Source organism: Oncorhynchus mykiss, chromosome 7 (assembly GCF_057628025.1).
Source record: "Oncorhynchus mykiss isolate SJ-2025 chromosome 7, ASM5762802v1, whole genome shotgun sequence".
Lineage (NCBI taxonomy): Eukaryota > Metazoa > Chordata > Actinopteri > Salmoniformes > Salmonidae > Oncorhynchus > Oncorhynchus mykiss.
The window spans coordinates 35,144,517-35,167,115 of NC_143028.1; the positions used below are offsets into that span (position 1 = coordinate 35,144,517).

The window sequence follows — 22,599 nt, forward strand, 5'->3', positions numbered from 1 at the left end:
CTGTTTTTAATAAGAAGTTAAAAGATAACGTATCTGCAAAAAGTTCTGATTTGTTGACTGTAAGCCTACATGTAAAGAGTTCTTCTGACTAATGACCAGGTCTCCTTGCCAACCAGCAGACAATAGAGGAAGTGAACACAGAAGGGGACCGCCCACTTCACATTTCACTGGGCCATGAAAGCAAGCCTTCTGCTGTCTGTGGTCTGTAGGGAGTGGAGAACAAAGCAATAAACCAAGTTCCTGGTTTCACTCTCACGGGTGCTGGCTGTGTAAGGTGAGCTAAAACTATTTTCTAAATGTTAACTGTGAAAATAAAATGGTAGGGTATAGGGAAGGTCAAAAACACAGTCGAAAGATAGCGTATTAATGAAACACCATATGTGCTTAATATTTCAGTTGCCCTCTACTTAGTTTCAGAAGGCAGGTGCATTGGTATTGTTCCGGTTCCGACCACACTTTATTGTCGTGCACGCATACTGCATTTTGCAGATGTTGTCGCAGGTGCAGTGAAATGCTTATGTTTCTAGCTTCGTCAGTGCAGTATACATAACACTAATTTAAATGAAGAAATATCAGAACGAGCAATGTCAGAGACCGGAATATATATATAACTTTTGAACAGTAGGGTATATATATTATAAACAGTAGTAAAAAATGGTAGGGTGATGGAGGAGTGATGGTTGCTGATAATGGGCCTCTGTACGCCTACGTAGATATTCCATAAAAAAAATCTGTAGTTTCCAGCTACAATAGTCATTTACAACATTAACAATGTCTATACTGTATTTCTGATCAATTTTATGTCATTTTAATGGCCAATTTTTTTTGCTTTTCTTTAAAAAACAAGGACATTTCTAAGTGACTTAAAATGTCCTTTTTTTTCTTTAAAAAGCTATTTTTTTTGTCCATTAAAATAACATAAAATGTATAAATATCTACATAGGCACAGAGGCCCATTATCAGCAACCATCACTCCTGTGTTCCAATGACAGACCTCAACTGGCAGCTTCATTAAATAGTTCCCGCAAAACACCAGTCTCAATGTCAACAGTGAAGAGACAATTCCAGGATGCTGGCCTTCTAGGCAGAGTTGCAAAGAAAAAGCCATATCTCTGTCCAGTGTCTGTGTTATTTTGCCCATTTTAATCTTTTTTTTAATTGTCTTATCTGAGATATGTATTTTTCTTTGCATCTCTGCCTAGAAGGCCAGCATCCCAGAGATACCGTATGTATATAATGGTGTGTATGGGCAGTACATGAATAGGAAAGGTGTGTGCATCAGTAAGTATATAGGATGAGCCTTGACTGGAATACAGTATATACATATGAAGTAGGTAAAACGGTATATAGACATTATTAAAGTACCCAGTGTTCAATGACTATGTACGTAGGGCAACAGTCTCTAAGGTGAAGGGTTGGTGGTAGCCGGCTAGTAAGTGACTAAGTTCAGGGCTGGGTACTGCGCGGAGACCAGCTAGTGGTGATAGAAGCTGTTCTTTTAGTCTTTATGTCCCAGCTTTGATGCACCTGTACTGGCTCCGTCTTCTAGATGGTAGTTTTTTTTTTATACTGTAGGCTCTCGTTTAGTTATTATGATGCTAATTCTTTAGTGGGCTGAACGAGGTGCGATTCTGCCTACCTCGGTCAAATACACATGTGCTGTAACATTTTGCTAATACAAAGGCTACCATACACAGCAGGACTACCTGAACACAATGACAAAACATGGGTCGTGACCAACGTTTCCTCCAAACTACCCGCGTACAGTAACCCGTGACTGCTGCGCAGCTCCCCTGGGACTACTGCGCAGAATAAATACTCCTATAAATCCACTGAGAGAAGAACGAGATTGAATTTCGCTCAACTTTCTAGAGTTTTCCATGTTAGTTAACACTATCCGCGTTTGCGTTACTGTGGAAATTGTGGTCGAATCAACGCAATATTAGCCACTTTCAATGCAACATACCGAAACAAAACGAACAATGCAAGATATTGCATTGTAGGCAGAACGCAACAGAGTAGGTTTCTATTGCATTGACAGGCATGGTCTCATCCCGTAAAGTACGCAGACCGGTGCGGCATAACCAATCAGAGCTGCAGTAAGCCTATATGCAAATAGACCATTGCCATATATGGATCCATGCCATTTGCTTTGATCTGGACTTTACAGCTGGGGTCGTGAGTAGATGTGCTAATTTTGCGATTAAAGCAAGAGCTGCATGTGGCCACCTGTGCACATTTTTGTTCATATCCTTTGCTAGTTTGTTATTAGCCCAGTTATAGATAATGTGTAGTCAGCAGCAGGGGAGTGATTTTTTTCCTACAAGAGCCCAACATGTGTACCTTTTCTAGACATTTTTGAAAAGTGAGTCAGGTAAAGAGCTTTTTTTATGTGTTAAAGGGGCAGTGTTGTATTTTGAGACAGGCTTGAATAAGCTAAGTAGCCAGTAGGCAGAGGTTAGCATAATTTGTCTGATTCTCTGTAATAATGGTATGGGAATAGTAACACATTTTATTTTGTAAAGTGGTTTCTTGCATCAAACAACGTAATTTTCAGTCACCTCCTTGTCTGAAGGACAAGTGGATAAACAGGTTAATGTCGAGCCCTGCCTAATTTTTTTCTTCAAAAGTCTCATGTAGGCCTACATTGAAAACCACACATTGGCTGCTACTGTGGGCTGAATGATAGAACAGCTGTTTACATGTTAAAATGTTATGGGATGCATTTTGTCCATTGTTTTTGATGGTAGGCCACTCTGGTAGGCCTACATTATGATCAAATAGCCACAGTAGCCTACTTGGCCACTGTTAATACTGTAACTTAAAGCGGGTACAGCCTCAGTGGTCACAGTAAACGCGCGCTGGAAGTTGCACAGAATTTTCACAACGTTCGAGCTCAGCAGACCAGAAATGTACTCATTGCCTAAAACATTTTAAGAGAACATTGGTTGTGACTCATATGTATGGTGTCCTTTGGGACTGTGAAAAATAGAACAAGTACAGGCTTGTGTTGTTTCTATATTAGAACACACAGCCTGAGGGACTTTAAGATATGGTTGGTCAACACTATACACAGCTGTTTTTTTTGTGTTTTTTTGGATCCTTATAATACTTTATTATGTTGTTCACTATAGGACCAAAGAGAACATGAGGGCCATTGATCACAGACTTTCTCTACCCCTGGCAAGTTTTATTATGGCCATTTCCTTGACTACAACTACAACCCTGACAAGCTCTTCTGAGAGAGGAAATAATGCCACTGTCGCAAATATCCGTTTGGTTACTGCAATCACAGAGACAATGGCGCCAAACCAGACCTACACCACAGCCATGTCAACTCCTTCAAATGTCACTGTTGACGGTGCTCTCTCTACTACAAGTTACCATAACTCAAGTCAGAACAGCACTGGAGCAACAACTCACAATGCTGTGCAGGACAACTCAACAACCACAACAGCACTGGCTGAGAGCTCAAACACAACCACTGAGTCAACACCATCAGCTTTGGCCCCTACAGCTAATGCTACATCTGCAGCCATTACAGTCCCAGGTATTGTCCCCTCCACTGCACCAACCACCCAAGCAGCCAAGACCACTGAAAACCAAAACAGTACATCAAATATCCCACCACAACAATCCACTAAGAATCTTCCTCAAACCACAAATGCTGCCATTTCGATGACAACCGCAACACATAATGTGACACAAGGTAACTGCTGCTGGTTGATATGTCTGTCTTTTAAAGATGATTAGTTATTATGCAACACAAATGTAAGTGAATTTCAATTATTCACATCTTTCCTGGTTTATTCAACAGGTTTTGGACTAGACAATTCAGAAAAAGGCATGACGGTTTTCTTCAGTGTTGTGCTTGGGGTGTTTGTTTTGGGAATATTTATGTACATGTTGAATAGATGGAACCAGATGAGGCAATACTCACACCGACCTCTCTATAACAACTCTGAGGCCGAAGGTAAGAGAATTCATACATCATGTTCTCATTAGATCTTTCTCCCATACCTCAAATGCATTTTGTCATTCTCACTAAGATGTAGACACATTGACAGTGCATGCAGGCTCCAATTGAATAATACATGAGTTTCATTCTTGTGTAGTACATTAATATATGTTTTATTACAGCTGACACATTTGTGCTACTGTAGTGAATGTTACATTGGTTCTTACAGCTCTACTCAATTCATTTTCAGTGGGTGGATCCCTAGCAGCAGACGACACACTTGTAATTTCAGGAGGACTCTACGATGGTTCACAAATCTATAATCCTACTATGACAACTACTGATATGACGGAGGATGAGTTCAATTTTGATAACCGTCTACATGTGTCCCAGCGATCACAGTTCCGCCTGGAGTTCTTAACTGAAGAACGAGAGAACTCCCCAGGCTATGAGGCCTCTACCTTTCATACTTTTCAGCCAATTGATGATGATTTTTAATGTCAAATCTAGCTTATTTTTGTTTTTTTTAACTCCAGTTTGTAAATGATGTCCAAACTAGCCAATAGGCTTTTTTTTAACATCACTTTAACAATTGCATTGTTTATACTGTTGAAGTCGGAAGTTTACATACACTTAGGTTGGAGTCATTAAAACCTTTTCAACCACTCCACAAATTTCTTGTTAACGAACTTAACAAGTTGGTTAGAACATGTACTTTGTGCATGACACGAGTCATTTTTCCAACAATTGTTTACAGACAGATTATTTCACTTATAATTCACTGTATCACAATTCCAGTGCGTCAGAAGTTTACATACACTAATTTGACTGTGCCTTTAAACAGCTTGGAAAATTCCAGAAAATTATGTCATGGCTTTAGAAGCTTCTGATAGGCTAATTGACATCATTTGAGTCAATTGGAGGTGTACCTGCAGAGGTATTTCAAGGCCTACCTTCAAACTCAGTGCCTCTTTGCTTAACATCATGAAGAAATCAGCCAGGACCTTGTGAAGATGCTGGAGGAAACAGACACAAAAGTATCTATAGCCACAGTAAAACGAGTAAAACATAACCTGAAAGGCCGCTCAGCAAGGAAGAAGCCACTCCCCCGAAACCGCAATAAAAAGCCAGACTATGGTTTGCAACTGCACATGGGGACAAAGATCGTACTTTTTGGAGAAATGTCCTCTTGTCTGATGAAACAAAAATTGAACTGTTTGGCCATAATGACCATCATTATGTTTGGTGGAAAAAGGGGGAGGCTTGCAAGCTGAAGAACACCATCCCAACCAATAAGCACATGTTGTGGGGGTGCTTTGCTGCAGGAGGGACAGGTGCACTTCACAAAAGATATGGCATCATGAGGGAGGACATTTACGTGGATATATTGAAGCAACATCTCAAGACATCAGTCAGGAAGTTAAAGCTTGGTCACAAATGGGTCTTCCAAATGGACAATGACCCCAAGCATACTTCCAAAGTTGTGGCAAAATGGCTTAAGGACAACAAAGTCAAGGTATTGGAGTGGCTATCACAAAGCCCTGACCTCAATTATATATAAAATCTGTGGGCAGAACTGGAAAAGTGTGTGCGAGCAAGGAGGCCTACAAACCTGACTCGGTTACACTAGCTCTATCAGGAGAAATGGGCCAACATTCACCCAACTTATTGTGGGAAGCTTGTGGAAGGCTACCCAAAACGTTTGAGCCAAGCTAAACCATTTAAAGGCAATGCTACCAAATACTAATTGAGTGTATGTAAACTTCTGACCCACTGGGAATGTGATGAAAGAAATACAATCTGAAAAATGTTCTCTCTACTATTATTCTGACATTTCGCATTATTAAAATAAAGTGGTGGTCCTAAGTGACCTAAAACAGGAAATATTTAATAGGATTAAATGTCAGGAATTGTGAAAAACTGAGGTTAAATGTATTTGTGCATGTAAACTTCATACTTCAACTGTATACATTTTTTGTATGTATATTATTTGTATTTTTTCTTCTTAGTACTTTTTTCACTCTACCATTCCATCCCTAGCCTAATTGGATTCAGCTAATGGACAACAATACTTATACCGCTACTTGCAGTTATTTCGCTCTATGATACCTGTAGTTAAATAATGATATATACAGTGCCTTGCAAAAGTATTCGGCCCCCTTGAACTTTGCGACCTTTTGCCACATTTCAGGCTTCAAACATAAAGATATGAAACTGTATTTTTTTGTGAAGAATCAACAACAAGTGGGACACAATCATGAAGTGGAACGACATTTATTGGATATTTCAAACTTTTTTAACAAATCAAAAACTGAAAAATTGGGCGTGCAAAATTATTCAGCCCCTTTACTTTCAGTGCAGCAAACTCTCTCCAGAAGTTCAGTGAGGTTCTCTGAATGATCCAATGTTGACCTAAATGACTAATGATGATAAATACAATCCACCTGTGTGTAATCAAGTCTCCGTATAAATGCACCTGCATTGTGATAGTCTCAGAGGTCCGTTAAAAGCGCAGAGAGCATCATGAAGAACAATGAACACACCAGGAAGGTCCGAGATACTGTTGTGAAGAAGTTTAAATCCGGATTTGGATACAAAAAGATTTCCCAAGCTTTAAACATCCCAAGGAGCACTGTGCAAGCGATAATATTGAAATGGAAGGAGTATCAGACCACTGCAAATCTACCAAGACCTGGCCGTCCCGCTAAACTTTCAGCTCATACAAGGAGAAGACTGATCAGAGATGCAGCCAAGAGGCCCATGATCACTCTGGATGAACTGCAGAGATCTACAGCTGAGGTGGGAGACTCTGTCCATAGGACAACAATCAGTCGTATATTGCACAAATCTGGCCTTTATGGAAGAGTGGCAAGAAGAAAGCCATTTCTTAAAGATATCCATAAAAAGTGTTGTTTAAAGTTTGCCAGAAGCCACCTGGGAGACACACCAAACATGTGGAAGAGGGTGCTCTGGTCAGATGAAACCAAAATTGAACTTTTTGGCAACAATGCAAAATGTTATGTTTGGTGTAAAAGCAACACAGCTGAACACACCATCCCCACTGTCAAACATGGTGGTGGCAGCATCATGGTTTGGGCCTACTTTTCTTCAGCAGGGACAGGGAAGATGGTTAAAATTGATGGGAAGATGGATGGAGCCAAATACAGGACCATTCTGGAAGAACCTGATGGAGTCTGCAAAAGACCTGAGACTGGGACGGAGATTTGTCTTCCAACAAGACAATGATCCAAAACATAAAGCAAAATCTACAATGGAATGGTTCAAAAATAAACATATCCAGGTGTTATAATGGCCAAGTCAAAGTCCAGACCTGAATCCAATCGAGAATCTGTGGAAAGAACTGAAAACTGCTGTTCACAAATGCTCTCCATCCAACCTCACTGAGCTCGAGCTGTTTTGCAAGGAGGAATGGGAAAAAATTTCAGTCTCTTTGATGTGCAAAACTGATAGAGACATACCCCAAGCGACTTACAGCTGTAATCGCAGCAAAAGGTGGCGCTACAAAGTATTAACTTAAGGGGGCTGAATAATTTTTCAGTTTTTGATTTGTTAAAAAAGTTTGAAATATCCAATAAATGTCGTTCCACTTCATGATTGTGTCCCACTTGTTGTTGATTCTTCACAAAAAAATACAGTTTTATATCTTTATGTTTGAAGCCTGAAATGTGGCAAAAGGTCGCAAAGTTCAAGGTGGCCGAATACTTTCGCAAGGCACTGTATATATTCCTAACTTCCTCTTTCTTCAAGTGTTGGATTTTCACCCACAGCGGCCAATCCATTATTCATTCTGATCTTAACTCCAACCCTCCGATGTCCACATATTAACCCATTTTTCCCAGTATAATGCCATTTTTTCTATTTTCTTTTACAATACATCCCTTCATTTTACTATGATGTCTTACGAGGGTCCTGAACTTCCCTAATTTAAGATTTCTACCGATATTGCCCTAAAAATGTATACTTTACCTAGGAGCATAATGATATTTTGCATTGACTGATTGTGGTTTTTCAGATCCCTTAACAATGCAGGTTGCAGGTCCTGCTGAACACAGACATTAAGACTGAACAACCATTCCTGGGCCTGACTCCAAATTCGAGCCACCAATAGACTGTACCATAAAATATGTTCTATAGATTCTGTGTCCTCATGACAGTCTGCACAAGGCAATATATTGAGCATTCATTTTGTAGCAAGTATTTTATACTATAGCTTAAATTTAAAAGAATTGATTGATGTGTCAATTGTTGTTTTATATATCAATTCATAGACCCGATGCCAAGGTATTGAGCCATCAAAAGCCTGTTCTCATATGACTTGAATTTTATACGGTATTGCTGTCAAACACTTTGACTGATACATTTTTCGATTTACACTACTCATTTTAAACCATTTATGATTTTGAATGGGTGGCAGACAGATTCATTCTTTAATTTCTTCAAAAAGTAATGGTCTCTTCCCATTTTGTGGCAGTGCTGCAATGAGTTGGTTATAATTTTGGATTGAGCATATACCTCCATACACTGTTGTTAGTATGCCTGTGTGACATAAGTTTACAATTTTTGTTCATGATTTTTCTGTATCAGTAAATTGGAGTTAATATTATTCTATTATTATTCTATTATTTCCTGTAAATTAGATCTTCCTTTTCTGGAGGATGGAATTGAAATCGTAGCCAACTCTGTAAAAAGGAGGATACTTGAAACAGATTTTACACTAAGTGTACAAAACATGAGGAACATTTGCTTTCTCCTTGACAGTCTGACCAGGTGAATCCAGGTTAAAGTTATGATCCCTTATTAATGTCACCTGTTAAATCCACTTCAATCAGTGTAGATAAACGGGAGGGCACAGGTTAAAGAAGGATTGTTAAGACTTGAGACATGGATTGTGTATGTGTGACATTTAGAGGGTGAATGGGCAAGACAAAATATTTAAATTCCTTTGAACGGGTTATGGTAGTAGGTGCCAGGCAAACTAGTTTGAGTGTGTCAAGAACTGCAACGCTGCTGGGTTTTTCATGTTCCACAGTTTCCCGTGTGTAACAAGAATGGTCCACAACCCAAAGGACATCTATCCAAGTTGACACAACTGTTGGAAGCATTGAGTAAACATGGGCCAGCATCCCTATGGAATGCTTTCGACCTACTTGTAGAGTCCATGCCCGACGAATTGAGACTGTTCTTAGGACAAAAGGGGTTGAAACTCGATATTATGAAGGTGTTCCTTATGTTTTCTACACTCAGTGTATATACAGTGCATTCGGAAAGTATTCAGACCCCTTCACTTTTTACACATTTTGTTACGTTACAGCCGTATACTACATTTGATTAAATATGTTTTTTTCCTCATCAATCTATACACCATACCCCATAATGACAAAGTGAAAAAAGGTTTTTAGAAATGTTTGTAAATGTATTCAAAATAAAAAACAGAAATACCTTATTTACATAAGTATTCAGCCTCTTTGCTATGAGACTCAATTGCGCTCAGGTGCGTCCACCTGTGGTATGTTAAATTGATTGATTTGGAAAGGCACAAACCTGTCTATTTTAGGTCCCACAGTTGACAGTGCATGCCAGACCAAAAACCAAGCCATGATGTCGAAAGGAATTGTCCGTCGAGCTCCGAGACAGGATCGTGTCCAGGCACAGATCTGCAGCATTGAAGGTGCCCAAGAACACAGTGGCCTCCATCATTTTTAAATGGAAGACGTTTGGAACCACCAAGGCTCTTCCTAGAGCTGGCCGCCTGGCCAAACTGAGAAATCGGGGGAGAAGGGCCTAGAAGGACAACCATCTATGCAGCACTTCACCAATCAGGTCAATCATTGGCCAGACGGAAGCTAGTCCTCACTAAAAGGCACATGACAGCATGCTTTGAGTTTGCCAAAAGGCACCTAAAGGACTCTCAGACCATGAGAAACAAGATTATCTGGTCAGATGAAACCAAGATTGAACTCTTAGGCCTGAATGCAAGCGTCATGTCTGGAAGAAACTAGGCACCGCTCATCACCTGGCCAATACTATCCCTACGGTGAAGCATGGTGGTGGCAGCATCATGCTGTGGGGATATTTTTGAGCTGCATGGAGACTAGTCAGGTTCGATGGAAAGATGAACAAACGAATGATGGCCTCCACAATCACCCGACCTCAACCCAATTGAGATGGTTTGGGATGAGTTGGACCACAGAATGAAAGAAAAGCAGAAAACAAGTGCTCAGCATATGTGGTAACTCCTTCAAGACTGTTGGAAAAGCATTCCTCAAGAAGCTGGTTGAGAGAATGCCAAAAATGCGCAAAGCTGTCATCAAGGCAAAGGGTGGCTACTTCGAACAATCTCAAATATAAAATATATTTTGATTTGTTTAACACTTTTTTGGTTACTACATGATTCCATATGTGTTATTTCAGTGTTGATGTCTTCAATGTTATTCTACAACTTAGAAAATAGTACAAATTAAGAAAAACACTTGAATGAGTAGGTATGTCCAAACTTTTGACTGGTAGAGTGTATAATAACAAAAAATATATGTGGGGGATTGGAAATGATGTAGACAATTACATTGATGGAAGCCACAATCTATCTGCAATATTAAAGTTGATCTACCGCCTACATTTTTTAAATAAATTGGCACCTCAGGGGTTTGTGGTATATGGCAATGGGCTGTATCCAGGCACACCTCATTGTGTCGTGCATAAGAACAGCCCTTAGCCTTGGTATATTGACAGTGGTGTAAAGTAAAGATACTTCAAAGTTCTACTTAAGTCGTTTTTGGGGGGTATCTGTACTTTACTATTCATATTTTTGACTACTTTTACTTCATTACATTACTAAAAAAAGTATGTACTTTTTACTTTATACATTTTCCCTGACACCCAAAAGTACATTTGGAATGCTTAGCAGGACATGAAAAGGGTCTAAATCACACACTTATCAAGAGAACATCCCTGGTCATCCCTACTGCCTCTGATCTGGTGAACTCACTAAACACATGCTTCGTTTGTAAATTATGTCTGAGTGTTGGAGTGTCCCCCCTGGCTATCCAGATAAAGCTAAATCAAAATGTTGCCATCTGGTTTGCTTAATTTATTTGATTTAACTAGGCAAGTCAGTTAACAACAAATTCTCATTTACAATGATGGCCTAGGAAGAGTGGTATACTGCCTTGTTCATGGGCAGAACAACAGATTTTTTACCTTGGGGATTTGATCTAGCAACCTTTCAGTTACTGGCCCAACACTCTAACCACTAGCCTACCTGTCACCCCAGGAATTTGAAATGATTTATACTTTTACTTTTGATACTTATGTATATTTTAGCAATTACATTTACTTTTGATTCTTAAGTACAGTATATATAAAACCCAATATATATATATATTTTTAAAGTGGGATTTATTTTTAAAAGTGGGATTTTAGTGGGTGACTTTCACTTTGACTTGAGTCATTTTCTATTAAGGGTTCTTTGCTTTTGTTTAATTATGACAATTGGGTACTTTTTCCACCCACCATACATTTACCATATACCGCAACCCCCCTCGGGCCGTATTGCTTAATTATTCTATACATACAGCAATGCATGTTCAATTCACACAGACCTGAAGTTGTGCTACAAGAATAGTTGCCTCTGAGGATTCATTCTGCATCTACTCCAGAATAGTCTTCTCCAGTTGCAGCTGATTGAAACTTTCTGATAGCTCCTCATAACTCACCCTAGGGAAGAATTCACATTCAGCATTATTTAAACGGAGACATGGAGGAAAACCCTCGGGTTATTGGATAAGTGATGTTTGAACATCAAAGGACTCACTCATGCTGGGCAATGTCTGTCGTGAGATTCTTTTTCACATTCAGCATTTTTTAATATTTTTTTTTATATAATCTTTACATATCATCTTTGCCAGTTCATCTTCAAGGATTTGTAGCTGGCTGTCTTCATTTTCTTTCTGTTCTTTGATCTCTCTCAGAAAACAAAACTGATATGTAATCTCTGGCTGCATACAAGATAAAAACAAATGTCAATGTTTGAAAAATAAAGCAATTGTACACAAGAGGGCGTGGTTACCTTCTTTTTTTTCACGGCTGTGCTGCTGTCGTAGGTACAAGGTGAAGAAGGCGAGCAATAGTTTCCCTAATTCAATGTTTCTTTTGTCAAGCTCCTCTGTGACTGAAGTAAGCATCAGTTCAATGTATTTTGCCATGGTAAGCAAGTAAAAATGAAAGGTAATATAAGAATGTGTATTACCAATCTGACTATTTGGGTTCACCAAACATGAAAATAGGAACTTCCTAAATGTCCCACCTATGTATCTCAACTGTAAATGTTTGAAATTCCTGTTCTGTGGCCTGAATCTCTACATGCTTGTTTGCTTGTTGATCTTTTATTTTGTTCCAGTTCTTCCAAGACTGAGTCTTTCTTGGCAATGCCCTTTGCATTCTCCTATTTGTTGAGCTCCAATGCCATCACAATAGCTTTTCTGCTTTCCTAAAGAGATATTGAAAGTAACAATGCATGTTTTCCATTGTCTCATTACGCAGCCACATAAAGCTAAATAACATTATAGAATGTAAAATGACCAACATATGCCCCATTGGAATAGGCATGATGAATTACATAACCTGTGTTTGGAATATTCTCTTCATCAGCATATTGGTGTAATAAACAACGTACTAACCTTGCAGTCTTGATTGAGCTGTTCTGCGCTGTTCTGCAGACGTTCTAACAGGGATTCTTGTTCTTGTTTGAAACATCAAAGGGCTTCCTGATGTTGCTCTGTCAAAATAAATACGACTCTGTTGTCATAAATCCTAATTTTATACAGGAGTGAGGCAGTGACAGTATGATGCAGCTTCCATGCTTAAAGTTTCACTTCCAGTAAAATGCACTAAGACCTATGGGATTAGTTTTACTGGGTAATGTAAGTATGTGCATGAGAACGATACACCACATCCATAATTTTAGTCCCGTGTGAATCTGACATGGCAATAATGTTTACATGGCAGGAGAGCAACACTTCCAGCCAGAATAACCGACTGTTTCTCTGCACACGCCAAGGTCCGCTGACACTACTAGTCTCAATTGACATCCCTGTGTTTTCCATGACATTACAGAGTTTGACAGTTTGACAAGATAGAACTGATTTGATCAATTGATGTTTAAAACACAGTGCTGTACATTCTTTTATATGAATGGCCTGCATTTATCAACTTTTATATTGAGTATTTTGTTTATAGGTTTTGTGCCAGTGAATTAAAGTTGAACATCGCCAAATGTGCAATAAAAAAGTATTGTGGCTATAGACTTATTTAATGAAACTCTGTCTGTTGATGTAGTAGGCAAAAGATTTCTAGATTGCAAATCGGGGCATCCCTGATTCCCCACTGAGCAATTTTTTTGGGGAAATGGCAAATACACTTTCTCTTCCAAACTCATCTCAAGTGTAAATAAGCTTGCTGTTCAGCAGCTCAAATCAGCGGGATGTGGGCATTTTTATTAGAAGGGACGTCAACGGTGGATAGCTAAATAAATTATTATGTTCACACTTCCTCAATTTAAATATTAAGGGGACACCTATACATTTGGCTACCAAGCACAAGTTAACAGTGTAGCCTACACTCTAAAAAAATGCTGTTTGATCCTCCTGCTTGGTTGCAGGCATTGGGTTGTTTTCCCACTTAGTTGGGTTGTTTTCTTTTCTTTAAAAACTGCTGGGTTATTGATGTTGGGTTATTAAGATATGAATCCAGCGGGTCAGATCAGAAGACTGGTGGCGTAGTTTAGTAAGGTTGTGGCATTCAGCTAGTTCTTTTTAGCCACTCATTAGAGTAGATGTCATTCCTGTTCATCTGTTCTGTTGCATAGATATCGCATGATAAGGTTGAACATTGACATGTTGTAGTATTAATGAAATTTACAGAAGTGTGTAAGGTTCGTCAAAGCCTACAGTGCCTTCGGAAAGTATTCAGAACCCTTGACCTTTCCACATGTTGTTACGTTACAGCCTTATTCTTAAATGGATTAAATAAAAAACATTCCTCCGCAATCAACACATAATACCCCATAATGACAAAGCCAAAACAGAAATACCTTAGTATTCAGACCCTTTGCTATGAGACTCGAAATTGAGTTTACGTGCATCTTTTTTCCATTGATCATTCTTGAGATGCTTCTACAACTTGATTGGAGTCTACCTGTGGTAATTCAACTGGACATGATTTGGAAAGGCACACACCTGTCTATAAAAGGTCCCACAGTTGAAAGTGCATTTCAGAGCAAAAACCAAGCCATGAGGTCAAAGGAATTGTCCGTAGAGCTCTGAGACAGGATTGTGCCGAGGCACAGATCTGGGAAGTGTACCAAAACATTTCTGCAGCATTGAATGTCCCCAAGAACACAGTGGCCTCCATAATTCTTAAATGGAAGAAGTTTGGAACATCCAAGACTCTTCCTAGAGCTGGCCGCCTGGCCAAACTGAGCAATCGGGGGAGAAGGGCCTTGATCAGGGATGTGACCAAGAACCTGATGGTCACTCTGACAGAGCTCTAGACTTCCTCTATTGAGATGGGAGAACCTTCCAGAAGCATAACAATCTCTGCAGCACTCCACCAATCAGGCCTTTATGGTAGAGTGGCCAGACGGAAGCCACTCCTCAGCAAAAGGAACATGACAGCCTGATTGGAGTTTTGCCAAAAGGCACCTTAAGACTCTGAGACCATGAGAAACAAGATTTTCTGGTATGATGAAACCAAGATTGAACTCTTTGGCCTGAATGCCAAGCATCACATCTGGAGGAAATATGGCACCATCCCTACGGTGAAGCATGGTTGTGGCAGCTTCATACTGTGGGGAAATGTTTCAGCAGCAGGGACTGGGAGACTAGTCAGGATCGAGGCAAAGATGAACGGAGCAAAGTACAGAGAGATCCTTGATGAAAACCTGCTCCAGAGCACTCAGGACCTCAGACTAGGGTGAATGTTCAACCTTCGAACAGGACAACGACCCTAAGCACACAGCCAAGACAACACAGGAGTGGCTTTGACAAGTCTCTGAATGTCCTTGAGTTGCCCCTGCCAGAGCCCGGACTTGAACCCGATCAAAAATCTCTGAAGAAACCTGAAAATAGCTGTGCAGCAATGCTCTCCTTCCAGAGCTTCTGAGGATTTGCAGAGAAGAATGGGAGAAACTCCCCAAATACAGATGTGCTAATCTTGTAGTACCCAAGAAGAATCAAGGCTTTAATCTGAATACTTATGTAAATGTGATATTTCAGTTTTTGTAAAAACCTGTTTTTGCTTTGTCGTTATGGGGTATTATATGTAGATTGATGAGGGGCATTTAAAAAAAATCAATTTTAGAATAAGGCTATAACCTAACAAAATGTGGAAAAAGTCAAGGGGTCTGAATACTTTCCGAAGGCAGTGTATGTCATTTCCATTGTTGGCATGCAATAAGGTTAGTTATATAAAGGTTAAATAAAAATAAATAAAATAAAAGTTGGTATACCCTATTATAATATGTAATAAATAAACGAGAAAAAAATATACAAATGTGTGTTTGCAGTATGAACAGAAATTACATTTACTCTCATACGTGGCCAATATAGCTCACCAGCTTGTAGTCAAAAACCCGGAAATTAGTTACCTCTGGTTCGTTCAGCCATCCCTATGGGGAAAATGAGGGTTTTGTGATGAACACCAACAATAAGGTATGAGGTTAACACAGGCTTAGTAGATCTTACACATTTTGTTCTATGAGATAATACCAGTCAGTTAACATTACTTTTATGAATTATGAAGCCTTTATGTGATTAATGTACTTTTTAAAAAATTACATAAATGCTTCAAAATTCACGAAAAATGACATTAGCTGATGAAGATTATCTCAAAGAACAAAACATATAAGATCTCCTAAACATGTGTTTAGAACAAACCTTATTTTCGGTGTTTATCCCCAAAAAACATTATTTTTCCCAGATGGTTTGTCCAAAAAGACGCCATTACTATTCCTTTCTATAAGAACTAGCTGAACGCCATGCCCCTAATAAGCAACGTCTCCTGAAATTAATCTAAAGGATTACATTAAAAATACCCAGGTGCTAGGTCAACCCAGCATGAGAGTAAAAAATACACAACTGATGGTTAAATTATCCCATGTTTAGGTAATCCCAACAACCCAATTTGTTGGGTTATTCACGCAACCCACCTGGCCGGGTCAAAATAATCATTCATGTGTTTTGTCCATTATATAACCAGCGCTGGGTTACCAAATAACCCAAATTGGGTTGTTTTTAGCCCATAATTTTTTTGTGTATTATTGTCATACATGACGTTGAAATATCTTCAAGCCTCATATAAAAACCGTCAATTGAATGAAAAAATAATAATTGTAGAATAAACTAATCCTGTGCAAATTGTCCTCTGAAATAACGCACATGCTGGGATAATAATTGCATAACCAACGTCTCTAGTACAGGGTTCATACATTACTTTCCCAAATTTTCATTAACAACAATTGCCGGCGTCTCTATGCACGTATAAAAAAGTATCGAAACTGGGAGGCTCGTCTCTGATCGCTGTCGTTTTACAAGGAACTCAACCCCCCCACCAAAGTAGAATACCTGTTAGGAAACTGCATAAAACCTTCAGTCTGGAGAGCTACTGGGTGTGTAGGCTTTTGACCCAGCCCTGCTCAAGCAGATCAGAGTCAGTTTATCAAGGTCTGGTTGAGCAGCTCATTTGTAAAATGTGGTTTGTTAGAGGGGGACTGGAATAAAAGCCTCCACAAACAGTAGACTCTTAGAAAGAAAGGTGCTATTTAGAACCATACAGGTTTATTTGGTTTGTCCCCATAGGTGAACCCTAAAACCCTCTATGTAGGGTTCCTCACAGAACCCCCTTTATATGGTTCTACCTAGAACCCTCTATGAAGGGATTTAACAAGAAGCATTTTATCATATAAGTGTTATTCCTGGAACAATCTATGAATGGTTCCACCAGCCTTATTTGCCTTTAGAGTTAAATTATTTATAACAATACATTATACAGTATACTGTGTAAACCGAACCCCCTCTGGGGGTAAGACTTTTTTTTCTATAAGGGATACAGCTTTTGTTCCCCCAAAAAGAAGTTGGCGCAAGGTTAAGGATAATTAACGTAGTAGGTTAGGAGAATTAGGTTAAGGTGGGGAAAAAGTTTAGGATTAGCTAAAATGACAAAAAATGCAACTTTTCACATCAGTTTGAATCAAATTTCAATCAAATTTATTTTATATAGCCCTTCGTACATCAGCTGATATCTCAAAGTGCTGTACAGAAACCCAGCCTAAAACCCCAAGAAGAAGAAGAAAGCTGAAGAAAGCTGCATTCCATTTAGACATGACTGCTTAAGACCTAGGTCTAATCAATGAAGAAAATCAATTAAATGTAATTTTCTTCAGGTGCCAATCTTACTTGCTGCCTCTTGTGATGTTAACCGTATTTCAACCCTCTTTGGTTTCATAGAGCTTGAGCAGGATTTCCTGAAGTTATTTTTCTTTGCCCTTCATTTTCATCTAAAGTATCACATCCTGTAAGATATATTTTCATATAACATATGCAAAGTAAAATACTGTTCATGTTGTTTGTGACAACAAGAGGTTTCCAAATATGTGTGTTTTGGGATAGAGAGGGTTCCCATCAATCTACTTATGTTGATTGAGTGCAGCTATTGAACGAGCTCTTCTTGTTCCATGCCGAATTCTTTCTCAAACTTCTCCTTTTTTCTCAAACTTTCTTTCTTTCTTTTCTCAAATTCTTGAAAGCCCCCTTTGACTGTTTAAGGTGTTCACATCAGATGAGTTATTGATCTCTTTTCATATATCTGTGTACAGTGCCTAGTGTTATGTTCACAACAATACAATATAAGTGCATTGATGATTACATATTTCAAGTATTCATACCTGTCAGCATTTCATGGCAGTCAGTTTCTGCTTGAAGACGTAGACTCTCAAAGGCAGCATTCATCTTCTATAACAATGACATGATGTAACTGACTCCAAGCATTCTTTACTCATGACGTCAACAAATAAATCATTATTTGAATTACAAACAAGTGATGGGCTTCCTCTCTTTCAAAGTCAACTAAGAGAACATATGTTGGTTTGAGGACAAAATAGACCACAAAATGTCAGAATTTCGCATTCAGGTACTGGCATGTACACTTAGCCTGAGTAGGCTGCATGTTTTACTCACATGGATGGATTTTCCCTTCTGATCTTTTAAACATATCCTTCAGTATATTACATGAGTTCCTTGTTGCATTGATTCTGATCGAGAAATAAACATTACAGATGATATAATCAAATCAAATCAAATCAAATTTTATTTGTCACATACACATGGTTAGCAGATGTTAATGCGAGTGTAGCGAAATGCTTGTGCTTCTAGTTCCGACAATGCAGTAATAACCAACAAGTAATCTAACTAACAATTCCAAAACTACTGTCTTATACACAGTGTAAGGGGATAAAGAATATGTACATAAAGATATATGAATGAGTGATGGTACAGAGCAGCATAGGCAAGATACAGTAGATGGTATCGAGTACAGTATATACATATGAGATGAGTATGTAAACAAAGTGGCTAGTGATACATGTATTACATAAGGATGCAGTAGATGATATAGAGTACAGTATATACGTATACATATGAGATGTGCAAAGTTTTAGACTGATCCAATGAATCAATGAATTGATGGAATTGATGGAAATTGATGGAAAATATATCACTAGCCACTTTAAACAATGCTACTTAATATAATGTTTACATACCCTACATTATTCATCTCATATGTATATGTATATACTGTACTCTATCATCTACTGCATCTTTATGTAATACATGTATCACTAGCCACTTTAAACTATGCCACTTTGTTTACATACCCTACATTACTCATCTCATATGTATATACTGTACTCGATACCATCTACTGCATCTTGCCTATGCCGTTCTGTACCATCACTCATTCATATATCTTTCTGTACATATTCTTTATCCCTTTACACTTGTGTGTATATTTAGTAGTTTTGGAATTGTTAGGTTAGATTACTCATTGGTTATTACTGCATTGTCGGAACTAGAAGCACAAGCATTTCACTACACTCGCATTAACATCTGCTAACCATGTGTATGTGACAAATACATTTGATTTGATTTGATTTGATTGAATATCTGTTCAAAATGTTGTATCAAGACTGCCCAAACGTGCCTATTTTGTTTATTAATAACTTTTCATGTACAAAATTGTGCACTCTCCTCAAACAATAGCATGGTATTCTTTCACTGTAATAGTTACCGTAAATTGTACAGTGCAGTTAGATTAACAAGAATTTAAGACTTCTACCAATATCAGATATGTCTATGTCCTGGGAAATGTTCTTCTTTCTTACAACCTCATGCTAATCGCATTAGCCTATGTTAGCTCAATCGTCCCGTGGACGGGACACTGATCTTCACCAACAATGCAGAGCTTTAAAAAGGTAAGTAAGAAAAATGTGCTAAATAAAAAAAAGGAAAAATTGTAACACAATAAAATAACAATAACAAGGGGTACCGGTACTGAGCCAATGTGCAGGGGTATGGGTTCGTCGAGGTAATTGAAGAAATACATGTATGTACATGTAGGTAGGGGTAAAGTGACTAGGCATAGACATTAAACAGAGAATAGCAGCAGCAGCGTATGTGAAGAGTGTAAAAGTGTGTTTGTGTGTGTGTGTGTGTGTGTGTGTGTGTGTGTGTGTGTGTGTGTGTGTGTGTGTGTGTGTGTGTGTGTGTGTGTGTAGTCAATATGCATGTGTGTCTGTGTGAGTGTGCGTGTGTGCGTGTGTGTGTGTTGGAGTGTCAGTCTAGTATGTGTGAGTGTGTGGTTAGGGTCCAGTGAGTGTACATCGATCTTGTGCAAGTGTTAGTGCAAAAAATAAGAATAAAATAAGGGGTTCAGTGCAAATAGTCCGGTTAGCCACTTGATTAACTGTTCAGCAGTCTTATAGCTTGGGGGTAGACGCTGCTAAGGAGCTTTTGGTCCCAGTCTTGACTCTCCGGTACCGCTTGCCATGCGATACCGGAGAGAACAGTCTATGACTTGGGTGGCTGGAGTCTTTGACAATTTTTAGGGCCATCTTCTGACCGCCTGGCATAGAGGTTCTTGATGGCAGGGAGCTGGATGGATGCTGAGAAGTTGCCATACCAAGTGTTAATAAAACCAATCAGGATGCTCTCAATGGTGCAACTGTAGATCTTTTTGAGGATCAGGGCCAAAACTTTTCAACCTCCTGAGAGTGAATAGGTGTTGTTGTGCCCTCTTCACGACTGTCTTCGTGTGTTTGGACCATGATAGGCCCTTAGTGATGTGGACACCAAGGAAATTGAAGCTCTCAACCTGCTCCACTATAGCTCGGTTGATCTGAATAGAGGCGTGCACGGCACTCCTTTTCCTGTAGCCCACGATCAGCTCCTTTATCTTGCTCACATTGTTGACCTGGCACCACACTGCCAGATCTCTGACCTCCTCCCTGTAGACTTTCTCATCATCGTCGGTGATCAGCAAGACCACCATCGTGTCGTCGGCAAACTTAATGCCGGTGTTGGCGTTGTGCATGGCCATGCAATCGTGGGTGAACAGGGAGCACAGGAGGGGACTAAGCACGCACCTTTGAGGGGCCCTTGTGTTATGGGTCAGTGTGGCAGATATGCTGTTGCCTACGCTCACCACCTAGGGGCATTCTTTCAGGATAACCAGGATCCAGTTTTAGAGGGAGGTGTTCAGTCTCAGGGACATTAGCTTCATGATGAGCTTGGAGGGCACTACGGTGTTGAACGCTGAGCTGTAGTCAGTGAACAGCATTCTCACATAGGTGTGTGTTCCTTTTGTCCAGGTGGGAAAGGGCAGTGTGAAGTGCAATAGAGATTGCGTCATCTGTGGATATTTTGGGGAGGTATGCGAATTAGAGTCAGTCTAAGGTTTCTGGGATGATGGTGTTGATGTGTGCCATGACCAGCCTTTCAAAGCATTTCATGGCTACAGTGTTGCTTGCTTCAAAGCGAGCATAGAAGACATTTAGCTCATCTGGTAAGCTTGCTTCACTGAGCATCTCACAACTGGGTTTCCCTTTGCAATCCATGATCGTTTGCAAGCTCTGCCACATCTGACGAGCATCAGAGCCAGTGTAATAGGATTCGATCTTAGTCCTGTATTGACGTTTTGCCTGTTTGTGTTACGGTGAGTGAATGAGGACCCAAAAGCGAACTAACTTAAACAGAGCTTCTTTAATAACCAAACATAGGTAGGCTCAGATAGACCGGCAGATTCCGACAGGACAGGACAAGGTTACAGCAAACATGACGATAGTCTGGCTCAGGCATGAAACACAACAAACAAGAATCCGACAAGGACAGGAACAAAAACAGAGAGAGATATAGGGACCTAATCAGAGGGAAAAAGGGAACAGGTGGGAAACGGGGTGAATGGGTAGTTAGGAGGAGACAAGGCACAGCTGGGGGAAAGAGGGGGAGAAAAGGTAACCTAACAACGACCAGCAGAGGGAGACAGGGTGAAGGGAAAGGACAGAAACACACAACATGACAATACATGACAGTTTGATGGTTTGTTGGAGGTCGTAGTGGGATTTATTAGAAGTGTCCAGCTACTGAACGCTTCAGCCTTTAGCTCCATGCGGATGTTGCCTGTAAACCATAATTTCTGGTTGGGATATGTACTGGTCACAGTGGGGGCGACGTTGTCAATGCATTTATTAATTAAGCTGGTGACTAATGTGTTATACTCCTCATTGCCATTGGATGAATAAGGGGAACATATTCCAGTCTGTACTAGCGAAACAGTCCTGTGGCTTAGCATCTGTTTCAGTGCATCACTGATACTTCCTGTTTGAGTTTTTGCTTTTAAGCAGGAATCAGGAGTATAGAGTTGTGGTCCGATTTGCCAAATGGAGGGCGAGGGAAAGCTTTGTACGGTACATGTTTGTGATTGTTCTCTCTTGTTGCATGTGCTGGTAGAAATGAGGTAAAATGGATTTCAGTTTTCCTGAAATAAAGTCCCCGGCCACTCGGGGTGCTGCCTCTGGATGAACATTTTCCAGTTTGCTTAGGGCCTCATATAGCTCGTTCAGTGCGATCTTAGTTTGTGGTGGTAAATAGACAGCTAAGAAGAATATGGATTAAAACTTTCTTGGTAAATAGTGTGATCTACAATCAATAGGTACTCTAACTCAGGCGAGCAAAACCTAGATACCTCCTTAATATTAGAGATTGCGCACCAGCTGTTGTTCACAAAGAGACACACACCACCCCCCCCCGATCTTACCGTAAGCTGCTTTTCTGTCTTGCCGATATCCTGAAAACCCAGCTAACTGTATATTATCCATGTCCTTGTTCTGTCACGACTCTGTGAAACATAGGATATTACAGTTTTGAATGTCCCGTTGATAGGATAGTCTCGAACGGAGCTCATCCAGTTTATTCTCTAGTGTTACAAAATGTTACAGTGATTTATTAAAGGTTCTAAAAGTTATAGCAGTTCCATTTTTTTTCACAGAATAATAAATTGCAGTTATAGAAAGTGCA

At 39.6% G+C, this 22,599-nt stretch overlaps 1 non-coding gene across 1 annotated transcript; it reads left to right on the plus strand.

Moving 5' to 3' along the window:
• The first annotated feature begins 150 nt into the window (after positions 1-150).
• On the plus strand, positions 151-9,426 carry si:ch211-105j21.9 (uncharacterized). The gene is made up of 4 exons (XR_016497216.1): positions 151-274; positions 3,135-3,709; positions 3,818-3,973; positions 4,209-9,426. It is a non-coding gene; the product is annotated as an uncharacterized si:ch211-105j21.9 (transcript).
• The last annotated feature ends 13,173 nt before the right edge of the window (positions 9,427-22,599 follow it).